General features: G+C 42.3%; 1 pseudogene; it reads right to left on the reverse strand.

Moving 5' to 3' along the window:
* Positions 1-6,947: 6,947 nt before the first annotated feature.
* Positions 6,948-13,638, reverse strand: LOC140642026 (large ribosomal subunit protein eL29 pseudogene; annotated as a pseudogene).
* Between the last annotated feature and the right edge of the window lie 750 nt (positions 13,639-14,388).

The following is a 14,388-nucleotide window of genomic DNA, read 5'->3' on the forward strand; positions in this document are numbered from 1 at the left end:
CCAGTGCTCATCCTGTCAAGTGCACCCCTCAGTGCCCGTCACCCAGTCACCCCCTCCCCCTGCCCTCCTCCCCTTCCACCACCTCTAGTTCATTTCCCAGAGTTAGGAGTCTTTATGTTCTGTCTCCCTTTCTGATATTTCCTACCCATTTCTTCTCCCTTCCCTTATATTCCCCTTCACTATTATTTATATTCCCCAAATGAATGAGAACAAAAACGTTCGTCCTTCTCCGATTGACTCATTTCACTCAGCATAATACCCTCCAGTTCCATCCACGTTGAAGCAAATGGTGGGTATTTGTCGTTTCTAATAGCTGAGGAATATTCCATTGTATACATAGACCACATCTTCTTCATCCATTCATCTTTCGATGGACACCGAGGCTCCTTCCACAGTTTGGCTATCGTGGACATTGCTGCTATGAACACTGGGGTGCAGGTGTCCCGGCGTTTCATTGCATCTGAGTCTTTGGGGTAAATCCCCAACAGTGCAACTGCTGGGTTGTAGGGCAGGTCTATTTTTAACTCTTTGAGGAACCTCCACACAGTTTTCCAGAGTGGCTGCACCAGTTCACATTCCCACCAACAGTGTAAGAGGGTTCCCTTTTCTCCACATCCTCTCCAACATTTGTGGTTTCCTGCCTTGTTAATTTTCCCCATTCTCACTGGTGTGAGGTGGTATCTCATTGTGGTTTTGATTTGTATTTCCCTGATGGCAAGTGATGCAGAGCATTTTCTCATGTGCATGTTGGCCATGTCTATGTCTTCCTCTGTGAGATTTCTGTTCATGTCTTTTGCCCATTTCATGATTGGATTGTTTGTTTCTTTGCTGTTGAGTTTAATAAGTTCTTTATAGATCTTGGAAACTAGCCCTTTATCTGATACGTCATTTGCAAATATCTTCTCCCATTCTGTAGGTTGTCTTTGAGTTTTGTTGACTGTATCCTTTGCTGCCAAATGCAGTTTTTAATTAAAAATAATGATCATCACCTGGTCAAGGAATAGAACATTGTGCTTTTTCTCAGTTGCAGTCTCTTTTCTCATGATTCTGACTTTTGTGACAATCTTTTTTTATTTGCCTCTCTTCATAGTTTTTTTTACTTATCTGTGCCTCTGACAAAGGACAATTTAGTTTAGCTTTGACGGCTTTTAGGCTCTACTTTTGTTCGACATTATGTTTTTAAGACTTAGAATACTGTGTGTAATTGTACTTCAGTTTCATTGCTGTATTCTGTTACCTGAATGTATCATGATGCTGAAAGACATTACAGTTGTTTCTGGTATTTGCTATTACAGCAAATGCTGCATGACTCAAGGAACATATGTCCTGATGCATGTAGGTGTGGGTTTTTATGGCGCATCTACCTAGAAGTAGAATTGCTGGGGCATAGGTAGGACATGTTTTCAACTTTTTAAGATAATGCCTGTTTTCCTTTTTTTTTTTTTTTTTTTAATGCCTGTTTTCCAAAGTGCATGTACCACTATATACTCTACCAGCCATGGGCAAGCAGTCCTGTTGCTCTACTTGGTCACTATCCTTTGTTTTTATTAGCAGTTTTAATTTTTCCCTGTTAGATTGGAATGTATTGGCATCTGAAAAACATGTACATTACTTGATTTTATTTCATTGACTTGACAGCTGATGTGAATGAACATCTTTTTATGTGTTGGTTGGCTATCTGGGTTCGCTTTTTGTTCTTGTTGTTGGAAATGCAAGAATATATATATACTCTTATAACTTAAATTTTTTTTTTTTTTTTATCTTGGAGGTGCCTAAGTGGCTCAGTCAGTTAAGTGTCTAATTCTTGATTTTGGCTTAGGGCATGTTCTCATGGTTGTGGGATTGGGCTCCATGCTGGGCATGAAGCCTGCTTGAGATTCTCTCTCTCCCTTTCCCCAGGGCCCCTGCTCCTAAGCTCACTTTCTCTCCAAACAAAAACTAACACCCCCCCCTTTTTTTTAAAGATTTTTATTTATTTGAGAGAGAGAGAGAGAGAGTGCTTGCGCACAATTGGGGAGGCAGGTCAGAGGGAGAGGGAGAAGTAGACTCCCCGCTGAGTACAGAGCCCAACATGGGGCTCCATCTCAGGACCCCAGGATCATGACCTGAGCCAAAGGCAGACACTTGACTGAGACACCCAGGCACCCCCCATAAAACCCTTTTAATCTTAATCACCCAGTGCTCATCATGACAAATGCACCCCTTGATCTGCATCACCTGTTTCACCCCCGCCACTTGTATATATTTACCACATCTTCTTTATCCATCCATCAGTTGGTGGATGCTTGGGATTTTTGCATAATTTGGCTATTGTAGATAATGCTGCTGCAAACAATCAAGGTGCATGTATCCCTTTGAATTATTATTTTGTATTCTTTGTGTAAATACCTAGTAGTGTGATTGCCAGATCTAGGGTACTTCTAGTTTCTCCTCCTCCTCCTCCTCCTCCTCCTCCTCCTCCTCCTTCTCCTCCTTCTTCTCCTCTACTTTCTCTTTCCTCCTCCTCCTCTTCTTCCTCTTCTGACATTTTGAAGAATTTCCATATGGTTTCCTAGAGTGGATGCACTAATTTGCTTTCCCAACAGTGCAAGGGTGTTCTTCCTTCTCTAAATCCTTAACAACACCCATTGTTTCTTGTGTTGTTGATTTTAGCCATTTAGCCATTGTGGTTTGGATTTGTATTTTCCTGATGAGGAGTGATGTTGAGCATCTTTTCATGTGTCTGTTGGCTTATCTGGATGTCTTCCTTGGAGAAATGTCTGTTCATGTCTTCTGCCCATTTTTGATTAGATTATTCACTTTAGGGTGTTGAGTTTTATAGGTTCTGTATATGTTTTGGATATTCTTTATGAGATACATTATTTGCAAATATCTTTTCCCATTCACATAGGCTGCCTTTTAGTTTCATGAATTGTTTCCTTTGCTGTGCAGAAGCTTTTCATTTTGATCAAATTCCAATAGATTATTTTTTATTTTGTTTCCCTGGGCTCAGGAGACATATCTAGAAGGGAGTTGCTATGGCTGATGTCAAAGAGGTTATTGTTTATGTTCTCTGCTAGGATTTTTATGGTTTCAGGTCTCACTTTTGGTCTTTAATCTGTTTTGAATTTATTTTTGTATATTGTGTCAGGAAGTGGTCCAGTTTCATTCTTCTGCATGTTGCTGTCCTGTATTTCTAAAATCATTTTGTTGAAGAGACTTTTTCCCATTGGATATTCTTTCCTGCTTTGTGAAAGATTATTTGACCATATAATTGTAGGTTCATTTCTGGGCTTTCTGTTCTGTTCTTTTGATCATTGTGTCTGTTTTGCTGCCAGTAACATGCTGGTTTTGATCACTACACTTTGTAATACAAGTTGAAGTCCAGAACTTCAACTTGTGATGCCTCCAACCTTTTCTTTTTCAAGGTTGCTTTGGTTATTTGGGGTCTTTCATGGTTCCATACAAATTTTAGGATTGCTTGTTCTAGATCTGTGAAAAGTGCTGCTGGTATTTTGATATGGATTACATTAAATGCGTAGATTGCTTTGGGTAGTACACACATTTTAACAATATTTGTTCTTCCAATTCATGAGCATGGGATGTCTTTCCACTTCTTTGCATCCTCCAGTTTCCTTCATCATTGTTTTATAGTTTTTAGAGTACAGGTCATTCACCTCATTGTTTAGGTTTATTGCTAGGTAGCTTACTGTTTTTGGTACACTTATAAATGGGATTGATTCCATTTCTCTTTCTGCTGCTTCATTATTGGTGTATAGAAATACAACAGATTTCTGTACATTGATTTTGTATCCTGTGACTGCACTGAATTCGTTTATCAGTTCTAGCAGTTTTTGGGTGAAGTCTTACGGGTTTTCTGTATATAGTATCATGTCATCTGCAAATAATGACAGTTTTATTTCTTCCTTACCTATTTGGATACCTTTTATTTCTTTTTGTTGTCTGATGGCTGTGGCTAGGACTTCTAGTACTATGTGGAATAAAAGTGGTGAGAGTGGATATCCTTGTCTTGTTCCTGACCTAAAGGGAAAGGCTCTTAGTTTTTTGAGGATGATGTTGGCTGTGGGTTTGCAATATATGGCCTTTATTATGTTGAGGTATGTTCACTCTAAACCTACTTTGTTGAGAGTTTTTATCACAAATGGATTTGTCAGATGCTTTTTCTGTGTCTCTTGAAATGGTCATATGTTTTTTTAAAAAAGATTTTATTTATTTATTCATGAGAGACTCATGAGAGGCAGAGACACAGACAGAAGGAGAAGCAGGCTCCCTGTGGGGAGCCCAATGTGAAACTCGATGCCAGGACTCTGGGGATCACACCTTGGGCCAAAGACAGATGCTCAACCACTGTACCACCTAGGTGCTCCCGGTCATATGATTCTTATTGATGTGATGTATCACGATTGATTTGTAATGTGTTTGCACTTTTTTGAAGTGTTTTATTCAAGTTTCCTCTCTCAATTTTCTGTTGGATCTGTAAGTCTTTTTATTATTGATTTTTGGGAGTTCTTTATATATTTTGAATATTAGTCATTTGTTATGTGAGTAAAAAATGTCTATGATTTCATGTAAAGAGCATAACTTTTAAATTTTAATGTCACTTTTCAAGTGTATTTATGTTTTTTTGGTATCTTTTAAAAAAAATTCTTTCAAAAGATGTTCTTTATTTTCTTCTAAATGTTACTTTTATTTTATTTTATTTTATTTATTTTAAATTTTTATTTTTATTTTTTAATTTTTTAAAAAAATTTATTTATGATAGTCACACAGGGGGAGAGAGAGAGAGAGAGAGGCAGAGACACAGGCAGAGGGAGAAACAGGCTCCATGCACCGGGAGCCCGATGTGGGACTCGATCCCGGGTCTCCAGGATCACGCCCTGGGCCAAAGGCAGGCGCCAAACCGCTGCGCCACCCAGGGATCCCCTAAATGTTACTTTAAAAATGTACCTGGGAATGATTTTTTTTTGTATAGGGCAAGATTTTTTCTTCTTAAGGATATCCAGTTGCCCTCATTCCATTTATTGAAAAAAGTTTATCTTTCCCTCACCAATCTGCAATTTGCAATGCTATCTCTGCTACCCCCTAAAATTTCCATATATTTATATATTTATTTCTGATTCCTTCATTCAATTCCACTGATCTTTGGCTAATGTTGCTCAATTTCACATTGTCTTAGTGACCATACTTTTATATTAAGTCTTGTTATTTGATAGGGAAAATCCCTCCAACCCTTTTTTTTCTTCAAGAGTTTCTTAGCTATTTGTGGCCTTTCAGACTTTGAAATAAATTTTAGAATTGGCTTGTTACAATCACCTCTTGAAATTATGATTGAGATTTTAGTTATTTTGTAAATCAGTTGGGGAAATTTGATATCATTCTATTATTCAGTATTTCAGTTTATTGACATGGTCTCTCCCCTTACTGTCTTTACTGTCTTTCATTTAGAGTTCTCTCCAGAGAAACCTTGTGTATTTTATTGATTTTATTCTTGGGTACTTTGAAAGATGCACTTGTAGAAGTATCTGGGTGACTCAGTCCTTTAAGCATGGAGTCTTGTTTTGGCTCAGGTCATGATCTTAGGGTTGTGAGATAGAGCCCTGCATCCAGCTCCATGCTGGGTGTGGAGCCTGCTTAAGATTCTCTCTCTCCCTCTCCCTCTGTCCCTCCCTGCACCTGCCTACCCCATGTACACTCTTTCTCTCTCTCTCTTTAAAAAAAGGAACAAAATAAAAAATGCAATTGTAAGTGGTATCTTTCAAAAAATAACTATTTTTTACTGTTTGTGCTGGTATGTAGAAATATAATTGATCTTGTATAATTTTTTTAATCCAGTAACTTTATTAAACCCTCATAAATTTTAATAATGTATCTTAACATATTCATTTAAATTTTCTCCCTACATGATGGTATAATCTTCTTTATTAGGGAAATACAAATCAAAACTACAATGAGATACCACCTCACACCAGTGAGAATGGGGAAAATTAACAAGGCAGGAAACAACAAATGTTGGAGAGGATGCGGAGAAAAGGGAACCCTCTTACACTGTTGGTGGGAATGTGAACTGGTGCAGCCACTCTGGAAAACTGTGTGGAGGTTCCTCAAACAGTTAAAAATATACCTGCCCTACGACCCAGCAATTGCACTGTTGGGGATTTACCCCAAAGATACAAATGCAATGAAACGCCGGGACACCTGCACCCCAATGTTTCTAGCAGCAATGGCCACTATAGCCAAACTGTGGAAGGAGCCTCGGTGTCCAACGAAAGATGAATGGATAAAGAAGATGTGGTTTATGTATACAATGGAATATTACTCAGCTATTAGAAATGACAAATACCCACCATTTGCTTCAACGTGGATGGAACTGGAGGGTATTATGCTGAGTGAAGTAAGTCAGTCGGAGAAGGACAAACATTATATGTTCTCATTCATTTGGGGAATATAAATAATAGTGAAAGGGAAAATAAGGGAAGGGAGAAGAAATGTGTGGGAAATATCAGAAAGGGAGACAGAACGTAAAGACTGCTAACTCTGGGAAACGAACTAGGGGTGGTAGAAGGGGAGGAGGGCGGGGGGTGGGAGTGAATGGGTGACGGGCACTGGGTGTTATTCTGTATGTTAGTAAATTGAACACCAATAAAAAAAAATCTTCTTTATTTCTTTCAGATCCTTATACCATCTATTTAATTTCTTATCCTATTAATCTGGCTAGGACTACAGTGTACAGTACTGAATTGAAGTGGCAATAGTGGGATCTTTGTCTTATTTATTATATGGAAGGATATCCAGGATATCTTGTTGTTTCTCTTCTTTTCTCTTTTCTTTTCTTCTTTTCTTTTTTCCTGCTGCAGGTTTATTTGTACAAGTAGCACAGGAGAACACTAGCCTCATGCAGACAGAAGACCAGGGGTCATACCAGTCCTCATATTGACAGATAGAAGCTTCTACACTGGAGGCTTTGTGGGGGCCTGGGAAACTCTGGGAGCTTGAGCTGCACCAGGCAAGGGGCTGGAGCTAGAATTTGAGCCTTGGCCTTGGCCTTAGCCTTTAGCCCGCAGAGTCTGAGACCCTTGGCAATGCAGGCATGAGCACATTTCCTGAGCTTGGCATAATAAATGTAGGCAAGTTGATTGAGCTTGTGGCTGCAAGCCTTTGAGATCTTGGGCTTGACCTCCTTGAGCTTGATGAGGCTCTTGACAGCCTCAGCACATGCACTCATGGCTTTGCTGTTGTTGGCCTGCATCTTACCAGGCTCCTCTTTTTATCATGGTTCTTGGAAAAATGTATGTTCCTCAGAAATGTGGGGTCTACCTCCTTAAGAGATTCATATCTTTGTGACTGGGGTTTCTTGATGGCATTTCTGGGCCATTTTCATGAGCGGTTGTGCATGGTGTTGTTTCTGGACTTGGCCACATCAGCACTGAAGTCCACAGATCCTGAAACGCTTAGGATCAGAATGGAAAATGCTGAAGAGGAACATTTTCAATGTCTTACCATGAAGAATGTGTTCTGTAGGTTATCATGTCATTTGAGAAAGTTTCTACTTTGCAAAGAGGAAACCATGAATGTGAATGAATTTAGAATTTTTTTTTCAATGCTCTTACTGCATCCCTTAAAATGCTCATATTTTTCCTCCTTTAATCTGATAGTGTAGTAAATCACGTCAATCATTTTTCCTAATGTTGAATCAGCTTTACATTTCTAGGATTAATCCAATGGGGTCATAATGCATTATTCTTTTTTGAAGCTGCTGGATTCAGTTTGCTGATATTTTGTTTAGGATTTTGGTATCTATATTGTCAGTCAACAAGGCTAATGATTTTCCCTCTCTTGACTTGATCGTGTTGAGTTTTGGTCTGAAAAGAGTTATCCTAGCACCACAAAATGAGTTGAGAATTATTTTGCTTTCTTTCTCTTCTTTGGATGTGTTTGTGTAAATTGGTGTTCAGTCTCCCCTAAACGTTTGTTGGCTTTCATTAGTGACACCTTCTGGGCCTCAAAGTTTTGAAATTTTTAAGATGTTGAGGTAATGGTAGTTTCCCTTAGAGCTGTGAGAAATCCTACCGTGAGGTCCTGTGTACTCTTCTTGCCCTAGCTTGCTCCAAAGGGGATCCATTGCAAAAACCACAGTATAATATCACAACCAGGGGACTGACATTGATACAATCAAGACACAGTATTTCCATCACCACAAGGATTGCACGTTGTCCTTTTAAAGCTACTTCCAGTTTCCTCCCACCTTTGTATGCTTTTTAAATCGCTGATGACTGTTCATATGTTCTCCATTTTTGTAATTTTGCCATTTCAGGAAGGTTACATGAACAGAATCATATAGACAGTTGACAACCTCTCGGTATTGACTTTTGTGCTCAGCATAATTCTCTGGAGACTCATTTAGAATTGTTGCATGTGCCGGTAGTGTTTTCATCTATACTGCTGAGTAGAGTTTGCCAATATGGATGTCCCACAGTTTGTTGAATTGTTCACCTGTTGAGGAACATCTGAGCTACTTCCAATTGTGGGCTGTTTTGAATAAAGCTGTTATGAATGTTTGTAAGTGGGTTTTTGTGTGAAGATAAGTCTTCATTTCTGTGGGAGAAATGCCCACGAGTATAGTTATTGGGTCAAATGGTAGCATATGCTGATTTTAAAAAGTGAAACTGCTCAGTTGTATCTGTACCATTTTACATCCCCCCTGCAGTGTATGAGTGAGCCAGTTTTTCTGCATCCCCACTAACATTTGGTTGTCACTAGCTTTTACTTTAGCAGAGTAGGACTTAAGCAATCTCATAATGTATTGTGGTGTTTCATTGTGGTTTCCATTTTGAATTCCCTTTTGGCTAATGATGCCCATATTTTCATGTGCTTGTCTACTATCTGTATATCTTCTGTGGTAAAATGTGTTAGATTTTAGAATTCATTTTCTCTGCATTTTCCAATTGCATTTGCTTACCAGTTTATTTACTATGGATTTTGAGTGTTCTTTGTGTATTCTAGATTCTAGTGTTTTGTTGGAGGGGTGGTTTGCACATGTTTTCTCCCGGTCTATAGCTTGTCTTTTCATTCTTCTAATAGTATGTTTCACACAGTAAAGTTTGTTATTCTGAAGAGTTCTAGTTTATCATGTTTCCCTTCATGGATCGTGTTTTTGGCATCAAAAAGTCCTGAAGGTACCCCTGATCCTGATGAGTGTCTATGTTTTTTTTTTTTTAAAGTTTTATAGTTTTATCTTCAATATTTAAGTCCATCATCTGTTTCTAATTAATTTTTCTGTAAGATGTGAGGTGTAAGCTGAGGTAGTTCTTCTCCTCCTCCTCCTTCCTTCTCCTGCCTTCTTCTTCATCTCTTTTCTCTCCTTTTTCTTCCTCTCTTCCTCCTCTTCCTTCTTCCTCCTCTCCTTCTCCTTTTTTCCTCCTCCTCTTCTTCTTCCTCCTCCTCCTATAGAAGTCCAATTATTCTAGAATCATTTGTTGAAAGAGGCTGTCTTTCCTCTGTTGAATGACTTTTGAACCTTTGTCAAAATTCAGTGATGAGAACATTCCCAGTTACGTAGCCTCATTGTCATATCATCCAGGGTCCAGTCAGGAGGCTGAATCTGTACCATTTAAACAGCAGAAATTTATATAAAGAATCCTTAATTAATGTCAAGTGGTTAGCTACCAGGAGATTTAAGAGGATTTTTATGGAATCCCAAAATACCATGTGCAGAGAAGTTGCTCATACCCTCATGCAGAAGAATGGACCGTGAAAGAACTGGGGCTTAGGAAGTCACACCCCATCTCTCCACGAAGGGTAACATTCAAATCATTTCAAGGAGGGTACAGAGACTCTAGGGACACATGGCCTCCCAGTGTTGAAGATGCTTACTAGAGGCAGTGAGCCACCATTGGTTTGCTAGTTGGGGAGACAATTGCCTGAAAGGGTGTGTGGAGCTGTAGCAGAAGGGGCTGCTAAGATGTAGGAGTGTGGGCTGAGGGTGCCCATGATCCAGGTGAGGATGTGGCCTGGGGCATACCTGCCAGTGCAGCTGGGCTTGTGTGTGAGGGCTGCTGACATGAGTCCAGCATGTCTTGCCCACACCAGTCCTCTGCTTAAGGAAAAAGAAGTGTAAATGGATTCCAAAAGGACAGTGCCTTCTTGCCACTACTGACTCCTATTGTCCCCCAGAGCTCTCTGTACATAAAGCATAACCCTGAGGCAACCAGCACAGAAGAAGGGTTTCTAGAGTTCGCTCAAGTTTCACAATGCAGAGGAAAGAACAGTGGCAAACAATAAACTGGTCACTGGTATACCAGTTTTAAGGAAAGGTGTATTAAGGCTCTCCAGAGAAACAGAACCAAGAAAATATATGTACGAATGTGGGTAGGTGTCTGTCTCTGCTTTGTCTATCTAAAGGAATGGGTTCACATGGTTGTGGAGGCTGGCAAGTTGAAAACCTGCCAGGTAGGATGGCAGGCTGGAGACCCAGGAAGAGTCTGTGCTGCAGTTTGAGTCCAAAGGCAATTTGCTGGTAGACTTCTCTCTCCTTCTAAGGAGGTCCCTCTTTTTTTTTCTGTTAAAGCTTTCAACTGGGGGATCCCTGGGTGGCGCAGCGGTTTAGCGCCTGCCTTTGGCCCAAGGCGCGATCCTGGAGTCCCGGGATCGAGTCCCACGTTGGGCTCCCGGTGCATGGAGCCTGTTTCTCCCTCCTCCTGTGTCTCTGCCTCTTTCTCTCTCTCTCTCTATGTCTATCATAAATAAATAAATAAATCTTTAAAAAAAAAAAAATAAAGCTTTCAACTGATTAGATGAGGCCCACCTGTACTATGAAGGGTAATCTGTTTTACTCAGTATTTAAATGTTAATTTACTAACAACACAGAAACATCTAAGATAATGTTTGACAAATACCTGGGTACTCTGGCCTAGACAAGTTAACAGTAAAATTAACAATTACAGAAGGCACTTAGCCTTTCACCATGAAATATGCTGCGAGCTCTAAGTTTTTTAAAAGGTTCCCTTTTTCAGGCTGAGGATGCTCCTTTCTGTTACTTGATTGCTGAGAGGTTTTTTTTTTGATTGTTTTAATCATGGTTAGGTGTGGAATTTTATCAAGTTCTTTTTCTGCTTCTACTGATATGTTCACATGCTTTTTCTGTTTTTACTCTGTTGATATGGTAAATTACATCGATTTTCAAATGTTAATCCAATCTTACATTTTAGAATAAATCCAACTTGATCATGATAGATGTATTATTCTATTAATATATTATTGGATTAGAATTGTTAAAATGTTGCTAAGGAGATTTGTTCTTGTTCTTGAGAGATAATTGTGTGTGTGTGTGTGTGTTTTCCTTCTAATGTTTTCTTGTCCAGTTTGATACCTATATATAATGCTTGCCTCATAGAATAAGTTAGGAAATGTTCTTCCCTATTTTTCTGGAATAATTTTTGTAGAGTTGGTACCATTTCGTAAATATTTGGCAGAATGTACCAATTGAAACCATCTGGCCTAGAGTTGTCTTTGTGGAAGTTTTCCCTTTGGGAATTAATTTTCTTCACTAGATTTAGAGCTATACAGGTAGCCTATTTCTTCTTGGGTGAACTTTGGTTGCTTGTCCTTTTTGACTAGAGTGAGAATTTGAAGACCTAAATGTGAATTTATATCAATATTTCCAATATGTATTTGAGTTAATAGGATTTTTCATGAAATTTTTTGAAATAACACTTTTATCTCTCTTCTCTCTTTTTTTTTTTTTTTTTTTTGCACTTCTTTTAGCTCTTAGTATGACCCTCCTCCTTCTAGGGATGAGCAGTACACTGTGCCCAAGTACCTTGAAATGATGATTTTCTTTTTGGGATGTCTCCTGTTTTGTATATTGCTGAGACTTTTTTTTTTTTTAAGATTTTATTTATTTATTCATGAGAGACACACACAGAGAGAGGCAGAGACACAGGCAGAGAGAGAAGCAGGCTCCACACAGGGAACTTGATGTGGGACTCGATCCCAGAACTCCAGGACCACGCCCTGGCCCTAAGGCAGGCGCTAAACCTCTGAGCCATCCAGGGATCCCCCTATAGCTGAAACTTTTCTTTTTATTTTTTTGCCGAGACATTTTTAAACTGCATTTGAGGCTTAAGGTTTTCTTTAAAGATTTATTTATTTTTTGTTTGAGGGAGAGAGAGAGAGAGAGAGAGAGAGTAAGGAAGGAGGGGCAAAGGGAGAGAGAGAGAGAATCTCAGACTTCCTAGCTGGGTGCAGAGCCCGCCTTGGGACTTGATCCCACAACCCTGCGATCACGACCTGAGCAGAAATCCAGAGTTGGATGCTTAACCAACTGAGCTGCCCAGGCACCCAAGCCTTACGATTTTTGAGTCACATGGGTGGTTTGAGTGTGGTCTGTGGATGTGATTACCAGTTCTCAGGGTCCCCCCACAACTGCTGCCCCCAGCCCCCCTGTGCTGAAGCAGTTTTCCTCCCAGCTCCCTGGGGCTGGGGCAGAGACCAGCCAGTAGACCTCTAGGTCACCCTTGGCCCAGGATGTAGCCCTCTGAAGCCCCAGCCCCTGTGGGAGGTGGGCTCCCGCCAGGCTCCCGCTGGAGTCAGTGCCCACGTGCCCACCAGGCTGTGGAAGGAAAGCTGGAGTTGGGCCGGACAGATGCGAGCTCTGGGGAAGCTGGTGGCCTCGCGGCCCTGCTCCTCGTGGGTTCTCTCTCTTCTCACCTCCTCATTATCCAAGAAGGTGTTCTCTTTAAACACATTTGCTCTCCTGCATTATTTTATTTTATTTTTTTTTCTCTCCTGCATTTTTAATGCTAGAATTGTTGGGGGTCATAGGATCTGCCATGTGCTCGGGGAGGGAAGCTGACCCAGGTTTGAGGAGGGAGACCACTAGGTCTCCCACCCTCCCACCCTGACCGCCTCTGCGATCTCCTTCCTCCCGAGGCGTGGGGCGGAGCGGGCACCCTCGGCCCTGTGTCAGCGGCCACTCCTGGCAGACAGGTCTCCATCCCGGGGGTCCTCCTGGGTCTTGCGGGCCCCGCGGGCGAGGGGGCCTGGGAGCCTGTGCCTGCTCGCGCCTGTGCGCCCCCGAGTGGGTGTCCCCGTTCCCTGTTCCTCCTAATCCGGAACGGGCGCGCTCAGCTTGCTGTCGAGATTTTAGAAAATAAAAACAACAAACAAATGTATAGAACCCCCCCAGCAACCCAGGTCTGCTTATGGTCCCAGAATTCGGTGGGGACCGCCTGGGCCCGGGGGCTGCTGCCCCTCCCGAGCATTCTTTGACGGAAATGTGAGTGTGCAGCGCGGGTGTCCTGATCCTGGAACAGGGTCGCTGTGGCCACCCGGCAGGGCGTGAGCGAGCGGAGGCGCCCGGGGGCCTTCAGAGGCTGCCCCGCGAGCACCGGGCGGCAGCTCCTTGCAGGGTCCCCGGGCCTTTCCGGGCGGCCGGCTCTCCCCTGTGCCCCGGGATGGCCAGAGGCTCGCGCGGTCTGCGCGCCGCCCGCGGTGTGGGTCCTGTGGTCGTGCCCCCGCACCGTCCCCGCCGCCGCCGCCGCCACCTCTTGTCCGCGGGCTGCGTTTCACGGGGGCGTGAGGCTCTGGCTCAGGAGAGGGCCAGTGGCCGGGGGAGAAGGGGAGCGGAGGAAGCAAGCTCATGTTCTTTGGGTAGACAAGGTGATAACTTCGTGCACGTAAGGTGCTAACCATCTGGACTTAATAATACAGTGTGCTATTTATTGCATAAAATAACATTTAATTTTTCCAACTTTGATAATACTTTGAGATGCAGGCATAGCCAGGCCTGGCTAAGAACTACAGCTCCAGGGCCATCTGCTCGCTACCCTCCAGTTTTCTCTCATGACCCACCGGCCCCTGCCTATTGGGGTATTTGGACCCAAACCTGTCCCAATCTTTCCTCTCAGCCCCCCGGGGGCCTGCCTGTGCCTTATTTCTCAGATCCCTGTTTCCTGTGTGGATATTCCCCTTTCTCCAGAAGCCCATTCTCTATCCTTGTCTGGCTATGTCCCCGTCTCACTACGTGCAGTCCCGGCTTATTTGGGCACCTCATTTGACTTGTCTCCTGCCCCTGAATCCCCTGATAGGAGCTCCTCTCTGGTCCTCACAGTCGCAGGGCTCCTAGGACAGGATCCGGACCATGTCAACCTCTGCCTGCCTCCTCTAGGGGGATCTGCTTTCTCTTTCTTTCCTCTGATGGCTCTTGGTGACGCCCTGTGGACACCTTCCTCTTGAGCAGAGTAGGGTGATCCCAGCTTCAGGAATCTGGGTCCTGGATGCACATTCACTGTATGGCAGCTTCTCTCTTTGCTTCTTCCATGTAGCATGGGCAGCCTCAGCATCCAGGGCCGTGGCTGCAGATGGTCTCCAGAGCGCAAAGGATGCTGTCTC

Source organism: Canis lupus, chromosome 10 (genome assembly GCF_048164855.1).
Source record: "Canis lupus baileyi chromosome 10, mCanLup2.hap1, whole genome shotgun sequence".
Classification (NCBI taxonomy): domain Eukaryota; kingdom Metazoa; phylum Chordata; class Mammalia; order Carnivora; family Canidae; genus Canis; species Canis lupus.